Below are 13,318 nucleotides of genomic sequence, written 5' to 3'. Positions count from 1 at the left end.
CTGACTCTAAGGCCCATGCTCTTTCCACTAGGCCATGCTTTCCCACACAACTACCTTGCTTCCCAGGCTGATATTGTTTATTGTTTTCTGTTATGAATGGAGGCACTGGTTAGACTTCTTTGTGCATGGATGTACTCTGTGTGTGTGTGTGTGTGTGTGTGTGTGTGTGAGAGAGAGAGAGAGAGAGAGAGAGAGAGAGTAGATAGTAAATATGGTATTTGTTAAGGATTTGCTATGTGTCAAGCACTAAGCTCTGGAGTAGACACAAGTTAATCAGGTCAGACAGAGTTCCTGTCCCATGTGGGATTCACAGTCTGAATAGGAGGAAGAACAAGTATTGAATCCCCATTTTACAGTTGAGGAAATTGAGGCACAGAGAAGTTATGGGACTTGCTCAAGGTCACACAGAAGGCCAGCATCAGAGCTGGGGTTAAAACCCAGTTTTTCTGACTCTGAGGCCCGTGATCTTTCCGCTAGGCCTCACTGCTTCCTGATGAATTCGTTAGAACATTTTGGGTTTCCCATTACAGTAAAATTCATTCTGTGCCCACGGAGAGGAGAACTGGCTTGCATTACTCTGGGGGATGTTATTTGGTCCCCATCTCCCAACATGAGAGAGGTCTGGGGCTGTGGCCACTCCATCCCTGCGATTCAGGAGCTGCCCTGCCTTAGGTGAAGAGATGCTTGAAGGAGGGCAGGAGCGGATAGGGTGAAGGCGGAGGAACATTTCTTTATAGCAGTTCTCTCCTAGCACTTGACTGGCTCTTTCCTCCTTACATCCTGCTGCCTTATTGTTAGGCACTTGCAACAGGGTACAGAAGCAAGTTTTCCTAGCTGCTACACAGTCAAGAGCGTGACCACTGTGACAGTCAGATGACTCTCCCAGTCGGTCGGACAGACACAAGAGAGGGAACAGTGCTGACAGCAATCCTCTAGACTGTCAGCTCGCTGTGGGCAGGAATGTGTCTGTCTTTTGTTATATTGTACTTTCCCAAGCACTTAGTAGAGTGCTTGAACACAGTAAGCGCTCAATAAATACGATTGAAAGAATGAATAGCAGTCAGAGAACCGACATTTCCCCACTTCCTTGTTGTGTTACTTTGGGCAAGCCACTTAACTTCTTTGTGCCTCAGTTTCCTCATCTGCAAAATGGGGATTCAATTCCTTTTCTCTCTCCTACTTAGACTGTGAACCCCATGTGGGGCCTGATACGTGTACATACCTATTCTATGTATTTTATTGTGTTAATATGTTTGGTTTTGTTGTCTGTCTCCCCCTTCTAGACTGTGAGCCCACTGTTGGGTAGGGACCGGCTCTATATGTTGCTAACTTGGGCTTCCCAAGCGCTTATTACAGTGCTCTGCACACAGTAAGCACTCAATAAATACAATTTGATTGATTGATTGATTGATTATCTCATATCTACACTAGAGCTTAGTATAGTGTTTGGCACATAGTAAACTCTTAACTAATACCACAATTATTATTATTAGCATTAACAATATTATTCCTGCATTTCCACTGATAGTGCTACTGCCATGAAACTTCAGTTAACATGGAGTAAGAAAAGCCTCTAAGCAAACAAATTCTGTAATTAGATGAATCTCCTGCTTTATTTCTTGTGCTTTCATTCATGTTTTCTGGACTATGGCTGCTTAATTTCAGGGAGAATACTGAATTACAGTGGGTGATATCCAAATCAAAGTCCAATATTAGCTTAGAAATGAAACACGAGTAATGAAATGAATTACCTTAATTAGGCATTAGTGTCTATTCTCTAGGAGATGTGTATTCAATGTTTAATTCTGCTCTCTTTCATCTCAACTAATCTCATTTCTTACTAAGTAGGATAGGCCTACTTAGTAAGCAGGTGATGTTAGAAATGGACGGACACATTCCAAAAATATGAACAGGGAACATGCGATACAAAAAAACCCCATAAAGCTAGAACTGAACATCGGAAAAAGAAAGAGTGCGAACTACTTGATGTGCCAAACATTTTCAAAAGGAAATATTGGAAAAAGAATGTTTCAAAGAAAACCTAGGGGCATTTCACCTTCAGAGAGCACAGCAGCAAGAAAGTTTCCTGATTAAACAGACCATGTTTTCCAAAATTGAATAAGCAGGCAAGGGGTCTCAAAAATAGCATTAAGAGGTTCTAAATCCCTTACATTTAGAGTGAAACTGGATAAATGATTCATTCATTCATTCAATCATATTTATTGAGCGCTTACTGTGTGCAGAGCATTGTACTAAGCGCTTGGGAAGTACAAGTTGGAAACATATAGAGACGGTCCCTACCCAACAGCGGGCTCACAGTCTAGAAGGGGGAGACAGAGAACAAAACAAAACATATTAACAAAATAAAATAAATAGAATAAATATGTACAAGTAAAATAAATAAATAGAGTAATAAATACGTACAAACATATATACATATATACAGGTGCTGTAGGGAGGGGAAGGAGGTAAGGCGAGGGGGAGGAGGGGGAGAGGAAGGAGGGGGCTCAGTCTGGGAAGGCCTCCTGGAGGAGGTGAGCTCTCAGGCTTTGAAGGGAGGAAGAGAGCTAGCTTGGCGGATGTGCAGAGGGAGGGCATTCCAGGCCCGGGGGATGACATGGGCCGGGGGTCGATGGCGGGACAGGCGAGAACGAGGTACGGTGAGGAGATTAGCGGCAGAGAAGCGGAGGGTGCGGCGTGGGCTGTAGAAGGAGAGAAGGGAGGTGAGGTAGGAGGGGGCAAGGTGATGGAGAGCCTAGAAGCCCAGGGTGAGGAGGTTTTGCCTGATGCGTAGGTTGATTGGTAGCCACTGGAGATTTTGAGGAGGGGAGAAACATGCCCAGAGCGTTTCTGGACAAAGACGATCCGGGCAGCGGTGTGAAGTTTGGATTGAAGTGGGGAGAGACAGGAGGATGGGAGATCAGAGAGGAGGCTGATGCAGTAATCCAGTCAGGATAGGATGAGAGATTGAACGAGCAGGATAGCAGTTTGGATGGAGAGGGAAGGGTGGATCTTGGCGATGTTGCGGAGGTGAGGCTGGCAGGTTTTGGTGACGGATTGGATGTGAGGGGTGAACGAGAGAGCGGAGTCGAGGATGACACCAAGGTTGCAGGTTTGTGAGATGGGAAGGATGGTACTGCCGTCAACAGTGATGGGAAAGTCAGGGAGAGGGCAGGGTTTGTGAGGGAAGATAAGGAGTTCAGTCTTGGACATGTTGAGTTTTAGATGGTGGGCAGACATTCAGATGGAGACGTCCTGAAGGCAGGAGGAGATACGAGCCTGGAGGGAGGGAGAGAGAGCAGGGGCAGAGATGTAGATTTGGGTGTCATCAGCGTAGAGGTGGTAGTTGAAGCCGTGATTCTTAGGTCTCATAAGCCTACATCACATAGTAGTCCTGCAGACTATTATGTATATATACACACACACACACATACATATATATATGTGTGTGTGTGTGTATATATACATATATATATATATATCACAAAACTGAGTTATAATATCTGCCTTGGACCATAAAAAAAAGGTCAAAGAAGAGAAAATTTAGCACTGACTCTAGTGATGTGATCAAGGGCCCAACAGAAACAGAAAGGGTGTGTCAGAATGAGCAAACTTCCCTTCAGCGACACTTATCCCTGTTTTTGTGGGGTGGGCCATATTTCCTTCATTTTACGTGATGCTCATCACATTAACCCTGAACAAAGGAATTCTGAAGTACAGTAGGTTATGAGAATTCATCCCCATCACGTGATGAGCTCGTGTAAGAGGGAAAGGGCACTGGAAAAATTTGTTTCTATCCTGGAGCCCAAAGTGAAAAAAGTTGAATTTGGTTCAAATTGAATTGCTATTCTCTTCTAATGTGGGACAAGGGGACAATGGGAACACTTAAACACCAGGAGGCCTCCCTCTGCAAATTAGCTGGCCTGAGACAAAGGAAGAAGAAGGAATAGCTCCTTGGACCCCCACTTAACCATCGGCGGGGTCAAATGATGCCCGGTCGCAGAGCTCACTCCAGATGGCACTGGGTTGGCTATAGGGATGGAAGCTTCCTAGCTTCCTAGCTTCTGAGCAGCACCAGTAGGCACCTGGTAATGAAATCCTAGCTAGTGCATATAGGGCTGGAATTACCAAGGACCCCAAATCTCCAAGCCTCTGGCCAGCACTGACATGGGTCTGAGATGATCTTGGGGGGCCACTCCAGAATCCCAGCAACTCTCCTTGGAAATGGGAAATCAATCAATCAGTCAATGGGAAAGAATGGTGACATCACACAAGACTGGATGGAATAACCTAATCAAGCCCCTGCTGGAGTTTTGGGGCTCCAGACACTGAGAGAACCCAGAGCCGTCCTGCACCTGGTAGATCTGCTCTACTCCCAAGACCAGATGGGATACAGTCCTACTCCAGGACCAGGAGCAGTTTGGAGGTTCAGCAAGGCCATTCTCCGGCCTTTCTAGGGCTGCCTGTCTGCCTCCTCTGGAGAGAATTGAGTTTATTATTTCCATTCATACTACTTTATTAAAGTGCATTTTTTTCCCATGAAACTATCATCTCAGGGAAGACGAAAGGTTTTCTAAATAAATTAGAGGGAAAGAAATAAACTAATCGAAAGTACCAGAAAGTTAAATCATAATGGAATGCTGATAAGGCAAAAAGAGTACAGTATTTAGAACCAAACAAGACCATATGTTTCATACAGTGCAATTCACCGAGATCATTTTTCAAGGTTCGGAGAAAACACTCTCAATTACTCTCTGGACCCGTGGCTACACCCCCCGACTTGTTTGAAAGGTCTAGGTGCTAGGACATTTGATGTTGGCATATTATTGGCTGGTTTCACCATAAATACAATCCTCTTTTTCGAACATGGGTCAAAGCCTATCCATTCATTCACTTGTTTTCTCTTGCTGTTTGCTGACCTACTGATTCAAGGAAACTGGATTTGCTCGATGGGGACTAAAAATGGAACTCTGGAGACTGGTCACCATTACTAACCATTTTGGAAATTAATACCATGATCTTTTATATGAAATCTGTGAGCGAGCCCAGCGGCTCTGGGAAGCAGCATAACAAATCTCTCCTAAGCACACAACACAAGGCTATCTAGGCTAATTGACTCAAGTTGTTCTATGGTAGAGTACTCCATGTCTAAGTTTCGCAATAGCAATTTAAGGGCTTCCCCACGAGACTAGAGAATTTATGTTGGAAGTACTTGCTGCTTAACTTTTGAATTCCAAAGGGGCTCTTCAGAGTTGATGTAAGGAGATACCGATATTAATAGGACAGTGTGACATCACATCCGTGCTCCCTGCCTTTCTATGCTGTTGGTTCTCCTGGGGGAGTTTTCCAAATACTATGAAAGACAAGGTCATAAGTCTGTCAACACTCACAACACAGGATCAGAGAGGGTCAGGACGTCATCCTTGGAAGCCTCCCAGTTAAGGTTGCCTTATAATACTGTAATGAAGTGTGTAAACTTGTGGATCAAATCCAGAGATGAAGCAATTAGGCCCAGGACTGAAAAACTACCAGTGGGCTGAGAAATGAAGCTGCCCGATAAGCTGGATGCCAGCTATCCATTACCAATCAATCAGTGGCATTTATTGAGCATGTACTGCAAACAGAGCGCTGTACTATGCACTTGGGAGAGTACAACAGAAGCAAGACACAAACACAAGAAGTGAGCAGGGTGGCTGTGTGGCCTGGAGGAAAGAAATCTATAGATCCCTCTAGACTGTAAGCTTGTTGTGGGTAAGGAACATGTCTAGCAATTCTGTTACATTGTGCTCTCCCAAGCACAGTGCTTTGCACACACAGTAAGTGCTCAATAAATACCATTAATGATGAACATGATGATATAGGATGGGGAGTTAGGAGATTAGAGTTCTAATCCAAGCTGTGGGATCCTGTACAAGTCACTTAACCTTTCTGTGCTTCAGTTTCCCTGACTGCAAAATGGGGATAAAATATCCACCTCTCCCTACTGCTTAGCTTGTAAACCCTACATGGAACAGGATGTCTGACCTGATTTTCTTGTGCTTGGCATAGTGAGAGCTTAATAAATGCTATAATAATAAAAAAAAAAGACACAGCCCCTAACCTCAAGGAGCTTCCAAACTAATGAGGGAGGAAAACAAAATATATTTAGAAATAGTGGGAACAGGAAGAAGGACAAGAGTATAGATGGTTGTAGTACGATTGTGTCAGCTGACATAGCCCTGGTGATGTTCAACATCTTCAGGAAGGCATAGCAACAGTCTTTGCCTCGTCTAAGAGAAAATCTAAAGGATAGAATGCCTCCCATTCACTACAAACAGTGAATAATAATTATGGTATTTGTTAAGCATTCACTATATACCAAACACTGTACTAAGCACTGGGGTAAATGCAAGATAATCAGGTCAGACACAGTCCCTGTCCCACATGGGACTCACAGTCTAAATAGAAGGGAGAGCAGCTAGCTATTGATTCCCCACTTTACAGATGAGGAAACTGATGCACAGTGAAGTTAAGTGACTTGCTCTAGGTCACACAGCAGGCAAATGGCAGAGATTAGGTCCTCTGACCCATATTCTTTCCTCTAGGCCCCACTGTTGGAGATTTAGCTTCTTGTTGGTGTTATTAGCTCAAGACAAGAGGGAGAAAGGGAAAGGGAGTAGAGGAAGCTGAAGGAGATACACAGGAATAAAACATGGGGATTGTGTTCCCCCACAAACCCCACATTAAAGAAAACTCATGCTGTAGTACTCATGAGGTCAAATCCTGCATAGGGGCCCAATTTTACAAGTGTCCTCAATCTAAACAGGCTCACATTACCAGATGAACATTCTTCAATTCCCAAACAATGTTCTACCCAAAATGCGTTGTGAAAATGCGCATTCTGGCAGAACTTGGGTGTAACTGGGGAACCATGCAGAGGTGAGAGAGAGAGGGCAAAGAAAGTAGGGAAGAGCAAATTAGGGGGAATAGATTGGAAGGAAATGTTGGAGGGGACATTGGGGGAGTAGGTTAGGGATGGAGAGAAGGGAAGCAGCATGGCCTAGTGGGAAGAGCATGGGCTTGGGAGTCAATGGACCTGGCTCTACCACTTCACTGCTGTGTGACTCTGGGTAAGACTCAGTTACCTCATCTGTAAAACGGGGTTTAAAACTGTGAGCCCTATGTGGGACAAGGACTGTGTACAACCCAATTATCTTATATCTACACCAGCACATAGTACAGTACCTGGCACATAGTGAGAACTTGGAAAATGCCATAAAAAGTAAGTGCTCAATAAATACTATTGTTTGATTGAGCAATGAAAAACAGGAAGGAGAAGGAAAGAGAGAGAGTCAGGGAGAAATGTGTAAACTCAAAATCCCATAAAAGTTCCATAAATACCAATATCTAAATTCTTGGCAAAATTGACTCTGATGTACTAAATTCTTCTAGAAATGGGAAATTTTGAAACCAAGTAGAATCTTTTGTCCCCTAAGGAAAGTAAGACACTGGTAGCACATGGCTGGATCAGCATAATTCTGTCAGATATTCTACTGGCTCCCCCAGATAGTCCACCAAATGTGGATTTATGCATCCAGACCTATGCTCCAATGCTTCAATTCTTCCAAAGTCAAAACTCTTTATTGAACAGTAGGAATTAAATTACCTCATACTCAATTAATTACCTTTCATCTTTTGGCAGTGTGAATAATTTTAAGGATGCAAATTAGCAAATAATTTTTATCTGCTTCCCCATCAGACTGCAGACTTTCTGAGGACAGAGAACATATGTCTTCTTTAGCACAGTGCTTTGCATTCAGTAAGTATTCATTAAATATCAATGATTGATTGATTAATTAAGGAGAGTTACCAGTGAGTCTTCTGAACCCAGATCCCAGGTAAAACCACCTCACATTAGGCTTTTAGAAGATATGACAGTGTTTCTGCCCACACAATGTAATAAGACCAGTTAGCCATTCATAAGCAAATAGCTACTAAGGTTACCATTGCAACTTTTCTGATTGCAACTTTTCTGATGCATAGAGGACATTGCCTATAAAAAACAGATTTTTTTCAATATTTTGTAATAGTATTTGTTAAGCACTTACTATGTGTCAAGCACTGTTTACTGGGGTAGATACAAATGTGTCAAGTTGGACACAGTCCCTGTCTCACAGGGAGCGCACAGTCTAAATTGGAGGGAAGAGGATTTACAGATGAGGTTACTGAGATACAGAGAAGTTAAGTGACTTGCCCAAAGTCACACAGGAGGCAAATGGCAGAACCGGGATTAGAACCCAGTTTTTCTGACTCCCATGCCTGGGCTCTTTCCACTAGGCCATGCCGCTTCCATGATTTCAGTTACTTCTGCCATAATCGATCAATTATTTATTTATTGAGTGTTTGCTCTGTGTAGAGCACTGTACTAAGCACTTGGGATAGTACAATAAAAGAGAATTAGCAGACAAGCAGACATGTTCCCTGCCCACACCGAGCTCACAGTCTAAAGGCGTAGACAGGTATTAATATGAATAAATAATTTATAATATATGATTTAAAGATATGTATATAAGTGCCATGGGACTGGGGTGGGGCAAATATCAAATGTCCAAAGGTCACAGATCCAAGTGCACAGACGACACAGGAGGGAGAACGAGCCGGGGAAAAGAAGATTTAATCAGGGAAGGCCTCTTGGAGGGGATGTGACCTTAATGATGCTTTGAAGGTGGAGAGAGAGGTGGTCTGGCATATATGGAGGGGGAGGGAGTTCCAGGCTAGAGGGAGGAAGTGTGCTGAAGTCATTTTGGCTATGAGTCCTGCATGTCAAACACCTTCTAACGTACTCTTGTCCGCCTACTCGCTTGTTGCACTCTGTGCCCCAGGAGTAACGTGACTGGCTGGGAGGAAAGAGAGCACATGACACTATTCTAATCAGTAGCATTATAATCTCAGGACTGAGGTGTATCTGTCATTCCCTCTGGGAGACTCCATCATCATTATTGGTAAGGTGGCCATTTGGTGACACGTTTCATTTCTGACATTTTCACCTTCAAAAATAAACAAATTCATTCATTCATTCAGTCATATTTATTGAGCGCTTACTGTGTGCAGAGCACTGTACTATCACTTGGGAAGCACAAGTCTGTGTGGAAGAGGCCACAGTGCTGATCCAAATCTATCAAAACAAACAGTATTCATTGGGGAGACTTGTGGGGCTGATTGCCCTGGGCCCAGAGACACAGTATCAAGGTTAGGATGTTCTCCTCCCTTAGCCTGAAAGGAAAGAGGACATTGTTTTCCTGGGATTGGCACCTCCAGGAAGGAAGAACCTGAAAGGAAGTATAAAGAAAGAACACTGAGATTCTCCTGAGGACATTTATGCCATGGGTTCTGAGGTTTTACTTAAGGGAGAAGTAAATCTTGAAGTGGGACTTGGGATGAAGCTGACTTTAAGTCAATAAAACTATATGTCACACCTGACTTGGCATCTATTCAATAATGTCTTTTAACTCACATAAAAATAGATACGAGGTCTGTCCTTTCCTGGATATTTGGGGAAATACTCCTGAGCTTGCCAGGGTTGTGATACCATCTCCATTTGCCCAGAAGAGTGGATAGTTGGGTGGACATCTGCTTCCAAAATTGCCTTCCTGTCCTAATAATGGCTCCATTTTTGGAAACTTCATGTCTTTCTCTGTTTTTTTAAATGGCATTTGTTAAGTGATTACTATGTGCCAGGCACTGTAATAGACACTGGGATAACTACAAGCTAGTCAGGTTGGACACAGTCCATGTCCCACGTGGGGCTCACAGTCTTAATCCCCATTTTAGACATGAGGTAACTGAGGCCCAGAAAAGTTAAGTGACTTGCCCAAGGTCATGCTGCAGACAAGTCGTGGAGCTGGGATTAGAACGCAGGTCCTTCTGACCCCCAAGCCTGTGTTCTATCCATTAGGCTGCACCACTTCACTGCTGTTCCTTCTTTCCATCAGGAACCAAACTTCCCGGGCACTCCTCCCCTCTCCAAGGAGCAGTTCTGTGATGAACCACCCTGTGTTTGCTAGAGGAAGCTCAGGTACTGGTGCAGTGTGTCTCTTTGCACCTCCCAGTTATCTTTGATGCTTAAGATGGTTTCTGGTAAAGATTAGAAGAGCACTGAGTGGGTGCACTCTTTCCTGACTCTATTGGAGTCAGGACAGATTTACACTTTGAGAGGAAGGGAGAGCCCTGATGGAGTAAGTCCCACTCTTTTGTCATGGCTTTGGTACCTTACAGCTCTGTAAAGGACACTCCAGGAGTGTGCCTAAACTGGTGAAAGGAAATAGAGGAATGAGCAATTGTCTGATCAATTTGGGTGGGTAGACAAACAATCTACGGAACATGAGCCAAAAATATCCCCAGGAGGATTGGTGAAACTCCTTTTCTTCGTGTTATTGCAATTGACCTCTGGACTCTAGACTGTAAGCTCATTGTGGGCAGGGAGCATGTCTACCAATTCTGTTACATTGTACCCTCCCAAGCTCTTAGTACAGTGCTCTGCATAAAATGAGTTCTCAGTAAATACCATTGATTGACTGACCTAATCATATTTAGACTCTGTTTAGTGTATGCTCATTTGGGTTCACCCAGTTGAACATATCCCAGAAATTCTATGTCCCATTAGCCCAGCAGATGCAACAGATTTAACAGAGAAGCAGCATGGCCTAGTGGAAAGATCATGGGGCTGGGAGTCAGAGGACCTGGGTTCTAGTCCCAGCTCCACCACTTATCTGCTATGTGATCTTGGGCAAGTCACTTAACTTCTTTGTGCCTCAGTTCCCTCATCTGTGGGAAACAGAGTGGCCTAGTGGATAGATCACGGGCCTGGGAGTCAGAAGGCCCTGTGTTTTAATCCTGGCTCTGCCACTTGTCTGCTGTGTGACCTTGGACAAGTCACTTCACTTGTCTGGGCCTCATTTACCTCAGCTGTAAAATGGGGATTAAGACCCTGAGCCCCACGTGGGACAGGGACTATGTCCAAACCTATTTGCTTGTATCCACCCCAGTGCTTAGTACAGTGCCTGGCAGAATTTAAGTGCTTAAGAAATACCACAATTATGATTAAAGTGGGGACTAAAACTGTGAGCCCTTTATGGGACAGGGACTGTGTCCAACCCAATTACCTTGTATCTACCCCAGCACTTAGTGCAGTGCCTGGCAGATAGTAAGCGCTTAACAAATACCATTAAAAAAATGCACTCCGTGGGCAGGTTTCTGAAGGAGTGAGGCAGTACACAATGAAGGCATAAGCTGTCATCTAAAATTGAGCATTACATTTAATTAAGGTGAGCAGCTACACCAACAATTAACCCTTGCCCACCCAAACCACAAAAGACAAGGCTATCAACAAATCAGAATAATTTTCAGACAGGGACCATGCCTTCAACCTCTACTGGACTCTCCCAAGCACTTAGTACCATGCCCTGCACCCAGTAGGTGCTCATTAAATACCACTGATTGATTGATTGATTGATTGATTATTAGGCCCTGGAAAGAGTTAGTGAAGGAAGTTCTCCAAAGATCTTTAGAAACATGATCACCGTCATGACTGGGCTCTCGTTATTTCACAGATGTAGACAGAGAAATGTAAAAGAATCCAACAGTCAACAGAGGACCCTTCCATTTCTTGTTCCCCTGATACAGGTTCACAATTCGCTCAGTACAGCTCAGTTAAGGGTGCCTGGCGTTCCTGTCCGCAGCATTGTAACTTTTCCTCAACCACATTTGGGAGAGCAACTGCTAAACACCACAAAAATGAAAGTCATGATTTTAAGATCTCTCCATCTTCTCCATCTTCCTCTCTTCCCATACTGATTTTGTCAGTCTTTTCAGTTAGGTCACAATGTGCTTCCGCTGCTTTCCTTAACTTGGACAAAGGTATAACATTTAAAGGAATTCCTTCCTAAGAGATGACCGAATTTGTGCAAAGAATAAATCACGATATCTCCCGAGGCCAAAACAAATGTCCTTGAGCATCTGGACAGACATCCATATCTAACTATCTTACGAGTCCGTGCGGTATTTTGTGGTTCTGGAGTCCCTAGTAGCTGAGTCCTAACCTACTTCTGAGCACAGACAGCGCTCAGTGTGATCTTTTCATATTTTAAGCACAGGGCCCGGCTATTTTTTTTAATGCCTTTGTTTCTTTAACCATCAAATGAACTTTTGTTCTATTTCATCCCGCCAGACAAATCGATTGCTCTCCTTCCCTTTACTAATCTTCAGATAAACAGCTATTTGGAACCCAAAGGTTTCTTCAGCTTTTCCTCTTATTGCCAGTGTGCTGTCCTCGCCAGTGAAGAAAGCTGAAGAGCTCACGAACTAGGCCTTAGCGACGGTGCCTCTTCAACTGTTCCATAGGCAGGCAGCAGTCAGGCCGCCCTAATCCCCTCAGAGTTTCACGGGTTTCTTTGTAAATCAGCTTGCTTTTTAAACCAGAGAAATCCGATTTACAGTTTGTTGATTTTCTTTCTTATTTTGGGTGGAGCTACCACCCTCTGAAGGGCTAGAGGGAATAAATGTGATCTACCCATTGGCTGAACTTTTAAATCACAAACCGTGGCAATTTGCATTAAAGTTAAAGCTAGATGGTGTTGCAGTGGGACTTACAGGCATTTTTGATAGAAATGAAAATATCATGCATCTGACTAAAATGGATTGAACGGTTCAGTGCACAAAGCGTTCTTTTCATTGGTAAACAGAAAAATTCAGTGAGTGAAAAATGAAACACTGATTTGGTCTAAAATTGAAACTTCTTATAGAAATGCAATACTTCTGATTACATTAAAACGGCCTGGGTAGGAAACTTAGAGCTCTGGGCTAAAATTTTGGAAATATAGTTCAGCCCCATTATGAAAAGCATGAGATCCACTCACGCGAAACAGTGTGGCTTAGTGGAAAGAGCATGGGCTTGGGAGTCAGAGGTTATGGGTTCTAATCCCAGATCCTCCACTTGTCAGCTGTGTGACTTTGGGCAAATCACTTAACTTCTCTGTGCCTCAGTTACCTCACCTGTAAAATGGGGATGAAGACTGTGAGCCCCACGTGGGACAACCTGATTACCTTGTATCTACCCTAATGCTTAGAGCAGTGCTTGGCACATAGTAAGCGCTTAACAAATACCAACATTATTATTAACATAAACAAAAGCCTAAGTTTCTTGATGAGAAATGAAGAAAGGCTGAAGAGTAATGAACTACCTAAAAACCAAAAGGAATCCTAATCGAGCATGTATTGAATGATCTTGGGATGCATGATACTTTGCTGGGTATTTTGGGGCTTACAGACTTTTGTGAACCCT

This window comes from Tachyglossus aculeatus, chromosome X4 (assembly GCF_015852505.1).
Source record: "Tachyglossus aculeatus isolate mTacAcu1 chromosome X4, mTacAcu1.pri, whole genome shotgun sequence".
Classification (NCBI taxonomy): domain Eukaryota; kingdom Metazoa; phylum Chordata; class Mammalia; order Monotremata; family Tachyglossidae; genus Tachyglossus; species Tachyglossus aculeatus.
The sequence above is the reverse complement of the archived record's forward strand: the minus strand, read 5'-3'. Positions refer to the sequence as shown.